Source organism: Danio rerio, chromosome 25, assembly GCF_052040795.2.
Source record: "Danio rerio strain M-AB ecotype USA chromosome 25, GRCz13ab, whole genome shotgun sequence".
In the NCBI taxonomy this organism is placed as follows: domain Eukaryota; kingdom Metazoa; phylum Chordata; class Actinopteri; order Cypriniformes; family Danionidae; genus Danio; species Danio rerio.
Genome location: NC_141045.1, coordinates 18,768,697 through 18,784,922, shown reverse-complemented (window position 1 = coordinate 18,784,922; position 16,226 = coordinate 18,768,697). Strand labels below are relative to the sequence as shown.

The following is a 16,226-nucleotide window of genomic DNA, read 5'->3' as shown; positions in this document are numbered from 1 at the left end:
AGCAAGGATTTTATTGAACTAGCTTTACATAATGCTAGTCAATTAGCCTATAGTCTTTGCAAAATTTCTATTGTACATTTTTATATGAACTATTACCAAACATTTGGTTGTTTGATTCTCCCCCTAGTGTCGTAAGTAGATTAATGGCTGGACTTAACCAAAAAAAGATGCTTTTTTTTTAGGTCAGGTGATGTAAATCCAACATCTACCAGCAGTGGCTCACTGGAACAGCAGCCATTTTGGCTCTTTTTACTACACTCATTTGACATCACACCTGTCAAGTGAGGGAAATGCATAATCACCACAGCATACTTAAACATACCAAATTTCTCTGCTTGTATTCAGAATTGAAACGCTTCACAATCCAGAGCAAGCCAGTTACACCCTTTCTCATTTTAATTCCCAAACAAACTCATAGGACCTCCTCTCTTCACTCTCTCCGGCAATATCCTGTTAGAGGATTAGATTAACTCTCTTCTACGCTTCCTCCAATCAAATTCGAGGACTCGATGACGACATGGTAGAGGGTGCTGAAAGAGGCACTCTTCAGGAACTTACCTGAGATCAGTTTATAGTTTACCTGAAAACAGCTGCGGTTTGTGTCTATAAGGCATTAGCTTGCCCTTGATCAGTTGCGTCGGGCCTTCGCTGGTTCAGAGCTTATCCTGCCTTTATCCCATTATTGGATCTGCTGCCGTTTAGCTACTCAGACCTGGCATAGCCATAGCATTGGCTTCTGAAAGCAACAAGTTAGATGCAGTCAATCTCAAAAGTCAATGAATCAATGTAAACTGTCCTACATTTTGTAGGACCTGAATGCAGAGTTCAGGTGCTGTAAGTAGCAAGGCAGTTTAGGTTAATGAATTTAGCATGTAGCGTGAATTAGCGTTCTTTCTGCTGGTTCCTATAACTCTGATTAATTATATCAAACCCAAATCTTACCAGTTGTTGGCAAAACTGTGTTTTCTGTATGATACAAATTCTATCTGAATCTTAGCTAAAGATTTAATCTCACTGCGGGGAACTGAAGATGTAGGCTATCCTGCAATGTGTTTAAATCCCATCTAACACCGCAGTTTAGTCAGCCCTCATACTGGAACTGAGATAATGAACTTTCTATATCATGTGTAGTTCACATGGATCTACTTCCTAATTATTATTAGCTGTATATGCTAATTCGAACTAATTCTTGAACCAGGCCAGTAAGCAAAGCAAGATAATAAAAATGGAAAAAAGTAAATTTTTTGTTAGAGTCAAAACTTTTATGCGTAAATCCTATAAAAACATCTAAACTGAAACTTTACCATTTCCGAATGTAACCATTTTTCTTGACATTAACTGTACCATTCATTGTATCTTGTTAACAGTTCCCATTGTTTTTAAGCATAATCTTCTGAGTGGTAGCACTGTCCTTCAAGATTTAATCCTGTTAGGCCAGTCCTGCCTCAATCCTAATCCTTACAGATTGCTGAAGTCCGCTCTGAATGGTGTCAATCCTCACGGAATGCCCAGCCACTGCTAAGCATTCAGGTAGGAAATTTGTTATTATAATATTTGTTTACCGAGTCAACAGTTTTGCAACATTAGGATGATGGTTTAGCAGTAATTTAAATCCGACAAGTGTTTTAGGATATGACTTGTAGTGGTGTTGTATAGTAATTCTTTCAGCCCTAAACAAATTAAAATTTCTAAAGTTTCTGCGAGTGGACTTGATATACGTAATCAAATACTTTACATTATGGCGATTTAGATGGAGAGGACACATAAAAATATACAGTTTTTCACCATTATTTGACAAAAATAATGTACAAAGGAACAACATTTGTGTCGAATAGTAAAGAATAATGATGTTATAAAATATTTGTCAATTTAGAACTGTTTAATAAAACAATATAGCTGAACCTTTTCAGAATCAGCTATATGTTACATAAGCTTAGCCTAGGCCATAAGCATGTGTTGAGTCCTTGCAAATATTTAAAAAATTTCAAGTTTTAATTGTATTACAAATATGTTGAAAATTCAAAACTATTTTTGTATGGTCACAAGGATTACACAAATCACATTAATTCTATTATATTTTTATTTGAGTCAAATGTTGAATAGTTTGTATTGGCAACTGACTGTTGTTTAACCTTCTTATAGTAAACCAACAGTCGTATATTAGGGGCATTCTACCAGAAACGTACATGATCTCTTCCTGAAATAAAAACGGAAATACAGTGAATAAAACGTATTTCGTCCCAAAACTGGGACTAATGGAGGATTTCTGTGAGTTGTTCTGTAAAGGAATTTGGTTCTGAGAGTTTTGTTCTTTATTAAAAACACTTTACAAATGTACAAACCCTGTCATTGTCCTTGTCCTCAGCCCTATTGAATCTACAGCTTTAATAGTAATGCTAAATACTTTTTAGAAAAAAAATTGTTCAGAAATAGCAGTTTTAAGTTGTTTTTAATCAATTAATGTAAATGATAACATGAAATTCTAAATAAATTCTACAAATAAATACTACAAAAATATATAATACAAATAAATTTATAATTGTGCCCATGCTTCTGTCAGTCCTGTCACATTTGCATTAAATTGAACATAAAATGCGTGCAATACACCTTTAAGGCTATGACTCGAAAGTGACATGAGTGAATTGTATGATTTTATGCTTGTTTATGTATGATTTTTGAGGAAGACTAGCTTAAGTCAGGCCCTGTCACGTTTTTCATAAGTGTAAATGTACGTTTCAGGTAGAATGTCGTTTTAAATTTTTTGCTAATTCCATCTCATCTCGCTTTCAGTAAAAAGATCCTTTACATTCACGTTAGAATTTTCACTCTGCTTCTGTCAATTGTAAACCCCGCCTACTTTAAAATGATTGGCCACGTCAATCATTTTGACATTGACCCATTTAGAAAATTGAGGCAAGCAAGACACATTAAACATTTTTTGTTATTCTAACAACAGATGTCATTTTGTGCCATTTTAAATGCTAACACAAATGTTAGCATCATGCTAACAACACCATGCTAACATTTTTTTCTTAAAACAAAAAATTATTTGGTTTCTTAAAAAAATAACTGAACAGGAACCTAAAACTAGTGTTTTGTTGCAATGTTTGTTTTTGCTGGGCCTGGAGTGTTCATTTTGCTTTATAACACAAGATTGAATCCATTCACCACTTGCTAATCATTGCTAATTATAAATGGCTTTCATAACAGACCTTAAAAATCCTTCAAAACTTATTAGCAATAGTGTGACATTTGCCTCCAGACATGTCTGACAATTTTACAGCAAGCAGTCATGAGAACTAATCCTAAACCTATGTTCATTGTTCTCCAACATGCTTATCAAGCCCCTGTTTGCTAAAGGATGTGGCAAAAAATGACTTCATTCTATTACTGAATCTCTTGTGGGGTTTCCCTGGAAACATGCCCTCAAATTTGGACAACTTCAACTTCAGCTTTCCCAAAGATGAAATATTAGCAACAAGAGCTTTTAAATATTGTTGACTCAAGCAAATAAGACTAGCATTAGCACCGAGGCAGGGTCCATGGGTGTTAAGCTAAGCTTGACAAGGATGAAACATAATCAGTTGTAACTCATTTCAAGTTAAGACCTCCATTCTTACTCCATTTTTTATTTAAACAGTAGGATTTTATTCATCGTTACCAACACTGTATGTGTATTTAAGAGATATATATATCCTATTTTCCACTCAGGATGTTTAACTGGGTGGCGAAGGTTGTGCCACATGCTCCTAATACACAGGATGATCTGGGGGACGAGGCTATCACTGCGGTAAACCCACATGTCCATTAACATGCACAGGTTTTTGTAGCATGGCATTAGTGTGTTTTAGCACATTATTACCAAACAAACCTCATCATGCTGTACCTGAATGTAATTTTTGTCTAAATTCAACATAATATGTTGATTGATACCAAATGTATCTCAGACTTTGTAAATAAACTGTAGCAAGCAAAATTGTATTGCTATCTTGTGGCAGTTCATAACTTTTTAATTTAGTGGCTAATTTGTTCAAAATTGTCTGATCTCATTCGTACAATTTAGTATGACTTGCTTATTCCCTAATGACAGTTGTGTTTAGGTGTGGGGTTTGGTGCCACGCCTTCTTTTAAAAACGTACATTTTCACACAACTGAATTTGTATGAAAAAGCCACTAAAGTGACAAAATGTAAAATAGTTACGTTTCCTCGTGAGATTAGGCTGGATAATTCATGATATATTCAGCTATTGTGTTATAATGCTATATGTGAGTAATGCTAGCACATTTCAAGGAGAAAGATGTTTTTTGCTAGCTTGTCTTGCCCTGTTGCTAAGGATGCCGAATTACTATGTTTTTAACACTTTTTAAACTTTTTTTAACTTGGCTAAGATATTCTGACATGTTGTTAGTACTGTATGTTTTTAGTACTACAATATTAGCATGTCCAAGCTGCATGCATAGTTAACATGATTTAGCAAGCCGCTAGCATGTTTGCACATTAAATATTTCACTATCCACTTCAATACTGCTATATTGTTTCAGACAGTTAAAAACTCATTAAAACCTGCATATAATATGACTGTTTCTTAGCTTTCTCTTTTATAATGTTAAAGTATTTTGTATTCATGTATTTTGTGTTTAACTCTGATTAAACCAGTGTTTATTCTTTCATAAACCCATATAAGAAACAGTTAATCATAAAGAGCAAGAGTTATTAATGTTCACATAAACTGTCTTCTGATTTGTTCATTTTCTTAAACTGTGTCTCTTGTTTTTTTTCTTTTATAAAGAATGGAAAAGCATCAAATCGAGGTACATTTACAACATATAACACAACAGCATAACTTTTTTAGATATTATTGTAGCAGGATTATTTTTTTACAGTACTACTGTAGTTTTTACATTGTAGTTAGAATTAGTTGTTATTTTAATTTATGTAGTTTATATTTTAATATACAGCTATGAGGTGTACATAACCTTCCTAGGCATGTGTTTAAGTAAAATTATCATTTTCATACTCTATAAAAGTCTGATAATATATCATTTTCATTATAGTATATTTTATATACCGTATATATATATATATATATATATATATATATATATATATATATATATATATATATATATATATATATATATATATATATATATATATATATATATATATATATAGATAGATAGATATATATATATGTATATTTCATTATATTATTTCATTATTACAACCAAATATTGCTTTCTTATTATAATGTTTGTTGTGTTAAAGTTGTGTCCTGCAACATGGTTTCTTTTTTACTCATTTAAACCTAAAATTTGGAAGGAAATTACTGTAGTGGTTTGTAGAATAAGACACCAATCTTGATTTTTATTTTTTTTTATTAATAAAAACAAAAAAAAGTTGGTAAGTGTAGTCAAAGTCAAAGACAGCTTTATTGTGAATTCTAACCACATGCACAGGACATACAGAGAATCAAAACTGTGTTACTTTCAGACCCTAGGAGCCTAACATATAATATTAATACAAAAAGCAGAGCTTTAAATTATAATAAATACAATTATGTCTAAAATGTAATCTAAAAATATAAGTACAAAAATAAAAATTTGTAAACAATACAATTACACTTAAGGGCACATGGCAAGGAGTGCAAACCAGAGTTGTGCAGATGTAAAACAGTATATAATGCAAAGAAATACAGTATAATGTACAACAGTATATTGCAAAAGGCTTGTAAACATAATGTTTATCTTTAGGATTATGGTTTAAGATAATAATAATTAACACATTATTACAATAAAAATACTAACCCATAATCTCTAATTGACATGCAGAAAAGGTCAACTCATCCAGACCAGGCAGAGAGGATGACCAATCATCTCAAACCTCACAGGGCAGGTGAGTCTTAACCTGTGTCATCTATAAAATACACAAACATAATCTGTGTATGTTTGAATCTGAATATCGCCAATATCTGTGTCTGTTTCAGTGTCCAGGCTGGAATGTTAAATTGGCTATCCAATGGTTTTGCGAGTGCACTCCCTCAGCCAGCAGGAAGCCCACTTCTCCCAAGAGCCAGCTCTGATGCTAAAGTACATGATTATACCTCTTCATATTATTAAAGCTAAACTATGCAGGTGAACAGGGTAAAACAAAATTCACCTAACAGTCTCAACACAGTTGATTGCATTAAAATTGATTGCATTAAAAAAGTTTTTTCAAATATTAAAATATGAAATTCATGCAATATTTATTTACTTACAAAAGTTAAAACACTGGTGTTATCTTGTTAATAAAAGATATTCTGTATTATTTAATCAACTATGCTCCTTTCATGCATCAGATTGAGAAAATACTGTTAGCAGCCATAAAATATATCAAACATCTCCTTTTTTTCTGTGCAAATTATTCAAAAATAACAAACTCACAGAATACAGATATAAAAAAACTGTGAATTTTGTGCCAGTACTATACATGCTCTTATTAGATAGTTTCAATTAATTAAATTGTTAATATTTTCTAACATGTTGCTGCAATTTTTAGAAAAGTTGTATGTTACTATCGTATTTTATCAGATATTGGCACATCCTAACATGATTTAGCAAGCTGCTAGCTTGTTTTAATATATGACTATATTTTTTATTTAAAACATGCACATTTTATGACCCAAAATGTTAATAAGTCCCGTTTTTTTATGTGTTTTTTTATAAATCCCTATAAGAAACCATTAGTTACAGAAAATGAGAAATATTAATGTCAACATAATTTACAGATTATTTGATTCATTTAGATAATTTTAATATTAAATTATTTAATTAATAAATAATGTAATATTTACTTTAAAAGGCCTTATTATCACTCCATAATTAAGAAAATAATTAAAAAATCTCCCTTCTCTATATATTTTTAAACAAATTATGTATGAAGAAATCCATCCATAAAAACCAGCAGAATGCAGATATAAATGAAAATTTAAATATTGATTTATGTTAGTCTTTATGGCTCAATGCAAGGGAAAATAATACTTGTTATCCAGAAAATTAGTTGCAATTGAAATCTACAGGAAAAAGATGACATTTAAAAGGGAATTTTAGATATTGTCTTTTACATTAGTCTAAAAAACACTTTAGGAAAAGCCAAAAATTGACCTAAAATTGGCAGATGAGTGCTGAGACTGTTCTTGTGTGCAATATCTTGGATTAATATGCTCTTTTTTAAAAGTTTTTAAAATTTCTTTCATTCATCTTTCAGGCGCTGCAGGATGAAGGATCTGGAGAAAAGTAAGCCAATAACATTACTCTTTCTTTTATCAAGCACACCAGAATCATTTCAGCCATTTGACTTGGATATGTTTGACAGGACTGGTGTTATTGGCTGGATCTCACAGGGAATTGGAAAGGTCGTCCCGCAGCCGGATGAGAAATACATGCGGGAAGAGTCTCCAGATTCAGAAGAAGTCACAGAGGTTAACAAACAAAATGTGCAAGACTTGATTTTCAACAGGAATTATTTAACCGAGTGTTAGAAATAACTAAAACAGATAAACATCTTTTATCCATTATATTGAATGTTAATTTAGAGAAATTAAAATATATATATATATATATATATATATATATATATATATATATATATATATATATATATATATATATATATATATATATTATCTATTTAAATGGTTATAAATTAATAGAAATCACACACACACACACACACACACACACACACACACACACACACACACACACACAAATAAATATATATTATTAATATATTATTAAAATATATAATATATATATATAAAAATTATTTTATATACATTTCTCATTTCTGTCCTTTTTTAGGTTATATTTATTTCAGGTGAATATTTATTTTTAAATCATTATTAACTTGATTCAATTATTATTATTCATTTGTAAACAACAACTGTTTAATTTATTTATTAATATAATATTATATATATATATATATATATATATATATATATATATATATATATATATATATATATATATATATATATATATATATATATATATATATATATTTCAAACTATACATGTCACTATTAGATAGTTTCAATGAATTATAATTATAAATAACAATATTTTATCATACATATAAAAAAAATACAGATAAAACCAGATGGAAAATTTTCTGCACTTTCATTTGTCTTATGTTTTGTTTTTGTTGTGCTTTTCTGTTGACTTCAGGTTTATGATGCTAAGGACCTTCCAGGTGTGAATCAGTCAGGTTGCATTTTAAAATATAGCAAAATTATGAGCTGAACAATTGAGCTATTTAGCATTTTAACTTCATGGATGTACTGTGTGTCTTTTTTTACCCCAGACATGGAGCCCTTGCCACACATACCAGTAGTAGAACTGGTATCAGAAGATGAGGGGCCTGAGATGGAAATGTCTGCTCAGTTCCCTCCAAAGTGAGTGAAATTCTGTGAAAAGATCAGAAAAAACTATATAGAGTTGTAATCAGAATTATTAGCCCCCTGAATTATTAGCCACGCTGTTTATTTTTTCCCCCAATTTCTGTTAAATGGAGAGCAGATTTTTTTTAGCATATTTCTAAACATAATAGTTTTACTAACTCATTTCTAATAACTGATTTATTTTATCTTTGCCATGATGACAGTAATTAATATTTGACCAGATATTTTTCAAGACACCTCTCTACAGCTTAAAGTGACATTTAAAGGCTTAACTAGGTTAATTAGGTTAACTTGGCAGGTTAGAGTTTTAGGCAAGTTATTGTATATCAATGGTTTGTTCTGTAGACAAACGGAAAAAAATATAGCTTAAAGGGGCTAATCATTTTGACCTAATAATGGGTTAAAAAAATTAAAAACCGCTTTTACTCTAGCCGAAATAAAACAAATAAGACTTTCTCCAGAAAAAAAAATAATAATTTGACAGACATACTGTGAAAATTTCCTTGCTTTGTTAAACATCATTTGGGAAATATTTAAAGTAAAAAAATTAAAAAGGGGGCTAATAACTCTGACTCCAACTGTACATCCACTCAGACTCTACTCCAAAGAAATTGGTCAAAGTAGACAAAAAAGATAGATTAAAACCATACACTGATTAAAACACCTGGAGTAAAAGGAAATGTGTCTCGTTTGTCTATTTGTGATCCAATTGACCAAAATGCCTTCTAAAGAAACACCTTATTTTTGGAATTAGGACATTATAGGACAATAGGTAAGTCTCCTACAGTTAAACAGTTGAGTTTTAAAATTTATTGTCTATTCAGCCAATCTCCGGGTCTGGCAGGAGCACATTTAGCTTAGCTTAGCATAAATCATTGAATCAGATTTGACCATTAGCATCTCACTCAAAAAATGTAAAAAAACATTTTTGGTAATTTTTCTATTTAAAGATTGACTCTAATTCTGTATTTACTGTTGGAAATGAAAAGTTGCCATTTTCTAAGCTGTTATGGCAGGGAGCTGTACTCTGTTCCAGCGTAATAATCGAGGGCCATGGCTTTTGTTGTGGATAGCTTTGTTGCTGATGGCTTTGTTGCTGATCTTGATAACAACACTGTATTACATAATCATGCCTGCTGCTGCAAAGGTCCCTTCATTATTATGCCAGAATGAGAGAATAGTTCCTAGCCATATCACTCTAGAAAATAGCAACTTTTCATTTTCCACTGGTCTTAGTACGCAATGTATCTACAGAAGACTTGAGCTTTAAATGGGAAAATGATCAAAATTCTATTTGGAATTTTTTGAGTGAGATGCTAATGGTCTAATCCGATTCAGTGTTTTATGCTAAGCTAAGCTAAACATGCTCCCGCCAGACCCGGAAATTGGCTGAATGGATTCAGAACTCTAAGTGACTTGTAAAATGAATCTTGTTCCAAAAAAGTGGAGTGTTCCATTAATACCATGTGTAAACAGGTTGATCTAAGTGACATTATTTTTTTTTTTCAATGTGTGAACAGGGTAATAAACTGGATAAAGAACGCTATACCACATCATGTGGCCAGACACCCAAACTCCAGCTCTTCTTCACAGCGGTCCTCACAGTGCTCAAACAAAGGTATTGTTCAAACCATACATTCTTAAAAATAAAGGCTTTAGTCTTATATACAGGGTCACTTCTGGCCGGCATGGGCCCTCGGACAACCTTTCGGGGAGGGAGGGAGGTTATAGAAGTTGATGTTGATAATATCTTCCTAGCTTTCTCCCCAGCGGCACCTCTGCTTGTATATATTAGATACATTTTTAAAAATTCAAAAGTGCTGCATTATATCAGTCATCTGTGATTGGTCTAAAGCTTATAGTATGTGTCAGAAACCAAACACACAATAGTAGTACCTGAATTGTTGCTCTAGAAGCTTCCTCAGTGCCTTGATATGAATAGCAATGATATTTTATATTGATAATTGATCATTTCACCCTATCCGTTTAAGCAAGTCCTTACAGTGTTATTTTGTTGACCAAAATGTTTCATCACAATTTTTGTGAAGAACAAGTTTCTACTGGCGAAAACTAAATGATTTAAATAATAAAGTGATAATGCATTTTTTTTGGATGGAAACTATTTTTTTTTGGATGGCTATTGTTTGTGAATACAGAGTGAGCAATATATGCCACCATTATGCAAATTATTTTAAAACCTATGTAGGTTTATGCATGAAATAACACTGGAATGATGAGAATAACTGCACTTTGATCTTTGCAGACCGTTAACATTCACAAAGAGCTTTATGACACACTATACACTTAAAAAGTGAATATTTTACTTAAAAACTGAATGTGACAAATTGACTTTACTTAAAGAGATAGTTTACGGAAAAATGAAAACTACCTCATCATTTATTCCAGTTTCTTTCTCCTGTTGCACACAAAACAAGATATTTTAAAACATGCTGGTTGCTGGAACCAATAGACTTCCATAGTACCTACAGAATACACAAGACATGACACTCCTATAGTATTAAATGGGAAAAGTGTAACGCTCAATATGGCGAAGGAAGCCCTGCCTACTAGTACAGGAGCCAGTCATAGTTCACTGTAGACTGACGATTCTTTGGGGTAGCAGTTCGGACCAGACGTGTGCTTTTACGACGGTTTGGTGGTCAACAAACGCACTGGAATCTCAGCAAATACTTGCTTCACAGACCTAAGAAAAAGTACTTTTAAATGAACCAAGACATTTCTGGAGGAGATTCGCCATCAAGACCAAGTTGTGAATTACTTCTGAAGAGCAGCACGATCTGACGAAGCATTATCTAGCAGATGATAATATGTAGAATGGCCATAAATGAGGTTGGTGTTGTTATCTCGTTCCATTTGAGTGCGCAGCCTGAAAATATGTTGATTTTATTTGATTTGGATGTTAGAAATGAAACTTAGACGGTTGTTGTTTAACTTTATTGGTGATTCCAAATATGTAATGTAACCATAAGCTTGGCAAACAGTTTTGGAAAATTTCCCCATTAAGACCAAATGCAAGCACACTGCCTGAGAGACGTTTCAAAGATGGCTGCAGAGTGAAAAGATTTGCCTTGAAGGAACTTTGATAGTACTAAAAAAATACAAAGTCAATGGATCTAAGCAACCAGCGTTTTTCAAAACATCTTCTTTTGTGTTCAACAGGAGAATTTCAAATAGCTTTTGAACAAGTGAAGGATGAGTAAATGATGACAGAATCTCATTTTATTGGTGAACTATCCCTTTAAGTACCCTGATAGCATCACTGTAAAAACCCAATTTGGAACCATTTTCATTGACAAAAGCTACATTTTAAAAGATAGTGACTGTCTAGCTTCATATTAATACAAACACAAAACCATATTTCTTAAATTCAACAGTTTATTCACCTCCTCCTGAATCAATAGCCAGCGTGACGGAGATGGATTCAATAACTCCCAGGTGAGCTCATGTCAGGTTTGATTCTTGTGCATTTGCACACAGACATATTGGCTGTAATGTCCAAACAACATTTTTTTGCCCCATCTTGTTTGCAGTGTGGTGGGCAGGATTGTCCAAGGCCTGGGTCTCTCAATGCCGGTGCTAAAAGGCAAAGAAGGATGCTTGGTAAGTATTTTGAGATGATTGCCTCAGGTTTATAAGAGTTCTTTCCTCAAACTGACTCCATTTCTTTCCTTTATATGTAAGCAGGAAGACGGCAGGATTGTGCAAAATGGTGAGTAAGACATTCCACTTTCAACACTGTTTACTCAGTTACTCATAACAAACTCTTTGAAGACTCAAATGTGGTTTTGCTAGAAACCGAGAACACGTAAAGATCATTGCATGCGTAGCAACATGACCCACTCTGAGAGACACATCAAAATTTGCGTAGAAAGACTGGAGGGTGAGCCATTCTCATAACTCAGTCCATCTTCTCCTTCTGTTACAGGGGGGAGGACTCAGTGAACCCCTGTCAACAAAAGGAGAGAGAGAGAGAGAGAGAGAGAGAGAGCGCAAAACAACATTACACAAAGTCACAGTGGAGACAGTGAAAATCATTTGAAGGCGAATGGTGACTTTGTATCGCTCTCGAATGACAAGGCAGCTATGAAAATCTACTCGGTGTAATGTTTGACCTTCTCTGTACTGTATAACTAAGTGAAATCATATATACTTTGAATAATTGATCTTTGCAAATAATGACTAGCTGGCATCTTTCAGATGGGTGTTTGTTGTTACTGCTGTGATCTTTATGAACTGACGTTCAGGTTGGCATGGATGTGCATGTCTTAAAATGTTTATGGGCCTCATGAGAGGTAATTATTGTTGATTTTACTGTGATTTTCCTTAGTCGACTAAAATGTTTTAGAAAAAAATGTACACAAATGGAATGAGCAGAAAGAACCCATTATTTCCAAAAATATGTATTGCCTTGACTACTTCAGAACATATGGCTGCTTTAATGACATGTACACTCCTGTTCAAAGTTCTGGCGGTGTTAATATTTGATAAAAAGTTTTGACCTTAATATTTTTAAATATTACAGTTTTCTATTTTAATAAATTTCACATGCTCACATTTTCACATGATCCTTCAGAAATAGTCCTAATGTGATGCTCAAGAAACATTTCTTCTTGTGATGTTTACTTGTTTATTTATTGTAGAAATCATTTTCAGTATTGTCTGAATAGAAAAATGTAAATAATTTTTTTGTTTTTTAATTTATTTCTTTATTGTGGAAGTCCTTTTCAGTAATAACATGAAAAATTGAAATAATCCAACTGAAAAAAAGAATTTCATACATAAAATAATTACATTTTAAACTTAATCCCTGAATGAAAGGACTAATACTTATAAATCAATCCATCAACAATAAAGAAATGTTAAAGAAATCAGACAGCAAACTTTTAAACAGTATTGTAAACTGCTCTTATTACCTGTAATCAATCTTTGTGTATTTAATGTATATTAATATTTAATATACTGTACTTAATGTAAAATATATATGAGATCACTGCATTGCACAAATAAAGAAACATATATTGTTGTACTTGTGTAAATGATTGAATTTCTTCAAATTAAATTCCTTGATGCTTAAAGAGCACATGCAGATCTTTCTTCTCGACCCCAATAGGTAAACATAATAAAATAAATCAAATCTCTTGTGATTTAATTTGAACACTAAATTAACCTTTATATGTTCTCATTTCTAATGCCTAATCACTCAAACGTCATTGTGTTCTGGTGTTTGAAATGTGCATTTTATAATAACTCATAATAATGTATTGTACTATTAGAATACACTCACCTGCTACTTTAGTACACCTTACTAGTAACGGGTTGGACCCCCTTTTGCCTTAAGAATTGCCTTAATCCTAGATTCAACAAGGTACTGGAAATGGAGATTTTGTCCATATGAGGCTGCTGCTGATTTGTCGGCTGCACATCCATGATACAAGTCTCCCATTCAACAACATCGCAAAGGTGCTCTATTGGACTGAGATCTGGTGACAGTAGAGGGCATTTGAGTACAGTGAACTCATTTACATGTTCAAGAAAGCAGTCTGAGATGATTCATGCTTTATAACATGGCACATTATCCTGCTGGAAGTAGCCATCAGAAGATGAGTACACTGTGGTCATAAAGGGATGGACATGGTCACCAACAACACTCAGGTAGGCTGTGGTGTTGGCACGATGCTCAATTGGTACTAATGGGCTTAAAGTGTGCCAAGAAAATATCCCCCACACCATTACCACCACTGCCAGCCTGAACTGTTGATACAAAGCAGGATGGATCCATGCTTTCATGGTGTTAATGTCAAATTCTGACCCTACCATCCGAATATCGCAACAGAAATCGAGACTCATCAGACCAGGCAACGTTTTTCCAATCTTTTATTGTCCAATTTTGGTGAGCCTGTGTGAATTGTATTCTCAGTTTCTCTGTTCTTAGCTGACAGGAGTGACACCCACTGTGATCTTCTGCTGCTGTAGCCCATCCACCTCAAGGTTGGACGTGTTGTGCATTCAGAGATGCTCTTCTGCATGCCTCAGTTGTAACCAGAGGAGATTTGAGTTACTGTTGCCTTTCTATCAGTTCAAACTAGTCTGGCCATTCTCCTCTGACTCCTGGCATCAGCAAGGCATTTGCGCTCACAGAACTGCTGCTCACTGAATATTGTCTCTTTTTCGGAACATTCTCTGTAAACCCTAGTGATGGTTGTGCGTGAAAATCCCAGTAGATCACCAGTTTCTGAAATACTCAGACCAGTCTATTTGGCACCAACAACCATGCCACATTCAAAGTCACTTAAATCAACTTTTTCCCCATTCTGATTCTCGATTTGAACTGCAGCAGATCATCTTAATCATACCTAAATGCATTGTGTTGCTGCCATGTGATTGGCTGATTAGAAATTTGTGTTAATAAAGTGTGCTGATGAGTGTATAATTATAATACTACAGTATATTTTTTGATAAATGTTAGGTGCTTTAGATTCAAAAGGATGCTGCTTTGATACTCTTTGACAACAATATATGGATAATTTTTGGTTAAAACTGGTAAATACCTGTTACATATCAAACAATATGTTACAAACAAACTAACAGAGACACACTATAAACACTTTTACATAAGTTCCTTACTTAATTGAGATCTTGTATAGTCAGCCCTGCAAATATGCTGTTTCATGAAACAAATAGTTTCTTACCGTACTAACGTTACACTGGAGACAAATAAGGAAACAGAACTAACTATAATCAGAGATTCTTTCTACACTGTAAAAATGCAGGGTTCCACACATTTCATTCAGGTCTTTCCAACACAAATTGATTAACTTAACAAATATAAGTGGATTGAACATAAAACATATAAGTTGCCCCCTCAAAAAATCTCAAGAATTGTGTTCTTTATCCCTTGGGTATTGTGTAACAGAAAAGCTTACAAATTTGACCTATTCCCAACAAGGAAAACCAGCAACAATCAGGAATGCATGATAATATGGTGTCATGGCTTTGCAATCAAAAAATATTTCAAAGCAAATATGTGTCTAAATAAGGTTTGTCACCAAAAATCATGGCTAAATTAAGACTCAAAATCACCTCAGAAAGGATGAAAACATCCCCAACAGCACAAAAGGGTTAGGATAATTTTACAGAAGTGGTTTGAACAAGCAGCAGAATATTTTTTTGTGTAAATTTGATTCAGCACAAATCTGTCATTACACTAATGTAGTGTTCTGATCAAAACAGGCTTAATTTTCTACTTATGGTGCATTTCCCAAAACCATTTTTGGCCAACTACTATCATGAGTTTCAACATTACCAAAGTTTCCCGAATCCATTGTTCTAATAAACATTCGCAAACAGCATCGCAAACTTGTGGGATTGGAACTACACCTCTGGGCCTGTAGTCAGAAGCAGTTTCTGGCTGTGCTCTTTTCTGAGTTATCCTCACTATTGCTTATTCCATTTAAACACTTCAACATCCACTTTGAATGATTATGAAAGCCTAAAGTTGCCTTGCTTACATTTTATGGCCTCAAAGTAATTTTTAATACAGTTGAGTTTAAAGAATTTTCAATCTGACAATTATACTTCCTACTGCACATGATTCGTGATAAAAGGTGACTTTTTTATTTATCAGCAAAAAACAAAACACATACAGAATGTTAGTAGTTTTAATTTATTTTAAGAGTATGCCGTTCTGTAATGTACTTACTGTATATCCAACATTTTTACAGGGTTTTGATTATAATGTCAAAAACTTAAAAGTAACTA

At 33.0% G+C, this 16,226-nt stretch overlaps 1 protein-coding gene across 24 annotated transcripts in view; it reads left to right on the top strand.

The window, feature by feature from the left end:
• Positions 1-16,226, top strand: part of LOC141380945 (cyclic nucleotide-gated channel beta-1) — a 48,428-nt gene continuing 32,202 nt past the window's right edge. For 4 of the 24 annotated variants that reach the window (XR_015526383.1, XR_015526380.1, XR_015526381.1 and 1 more), the window contains exons 1-13: positions 1,410-1,530; positions 3,712-3,790; positions 4,791-4,812; positions 5,833-5,896; positions 5,988-6,090; positions 7,250-7,278; positions 7,358-7,463; positions 8,215-8,254; positions 8,351-8,441; positions 9,968-10,065; positions 11,843-11,903; positions 11,999-12,068; positions 12,150-12,177. The gene's annotated coding sequence lies outside the window, so the exon portion shown is untranslated. Of the gene's footprint in view, positions 1,531-3,711; positions 3,803-4,790; positions 4,813-5,832; positions 5,897-5,987; positions 6,091-7,249; positions 7,279-7,357; positions 7,464-8,214; positions 8,255-8,350; positions 8,442-9,967; positions 10,066-11,842; positions 11,904-11,998; positions 12,069-12,149; positions 12,178-16,226 lie in introns of all 24 variants that reach the window. The other 20 variants (XR_015526397.1, XR_015526396.1, XR_015526395.1 and 17 more) reach the window with 13 other exon arrangements.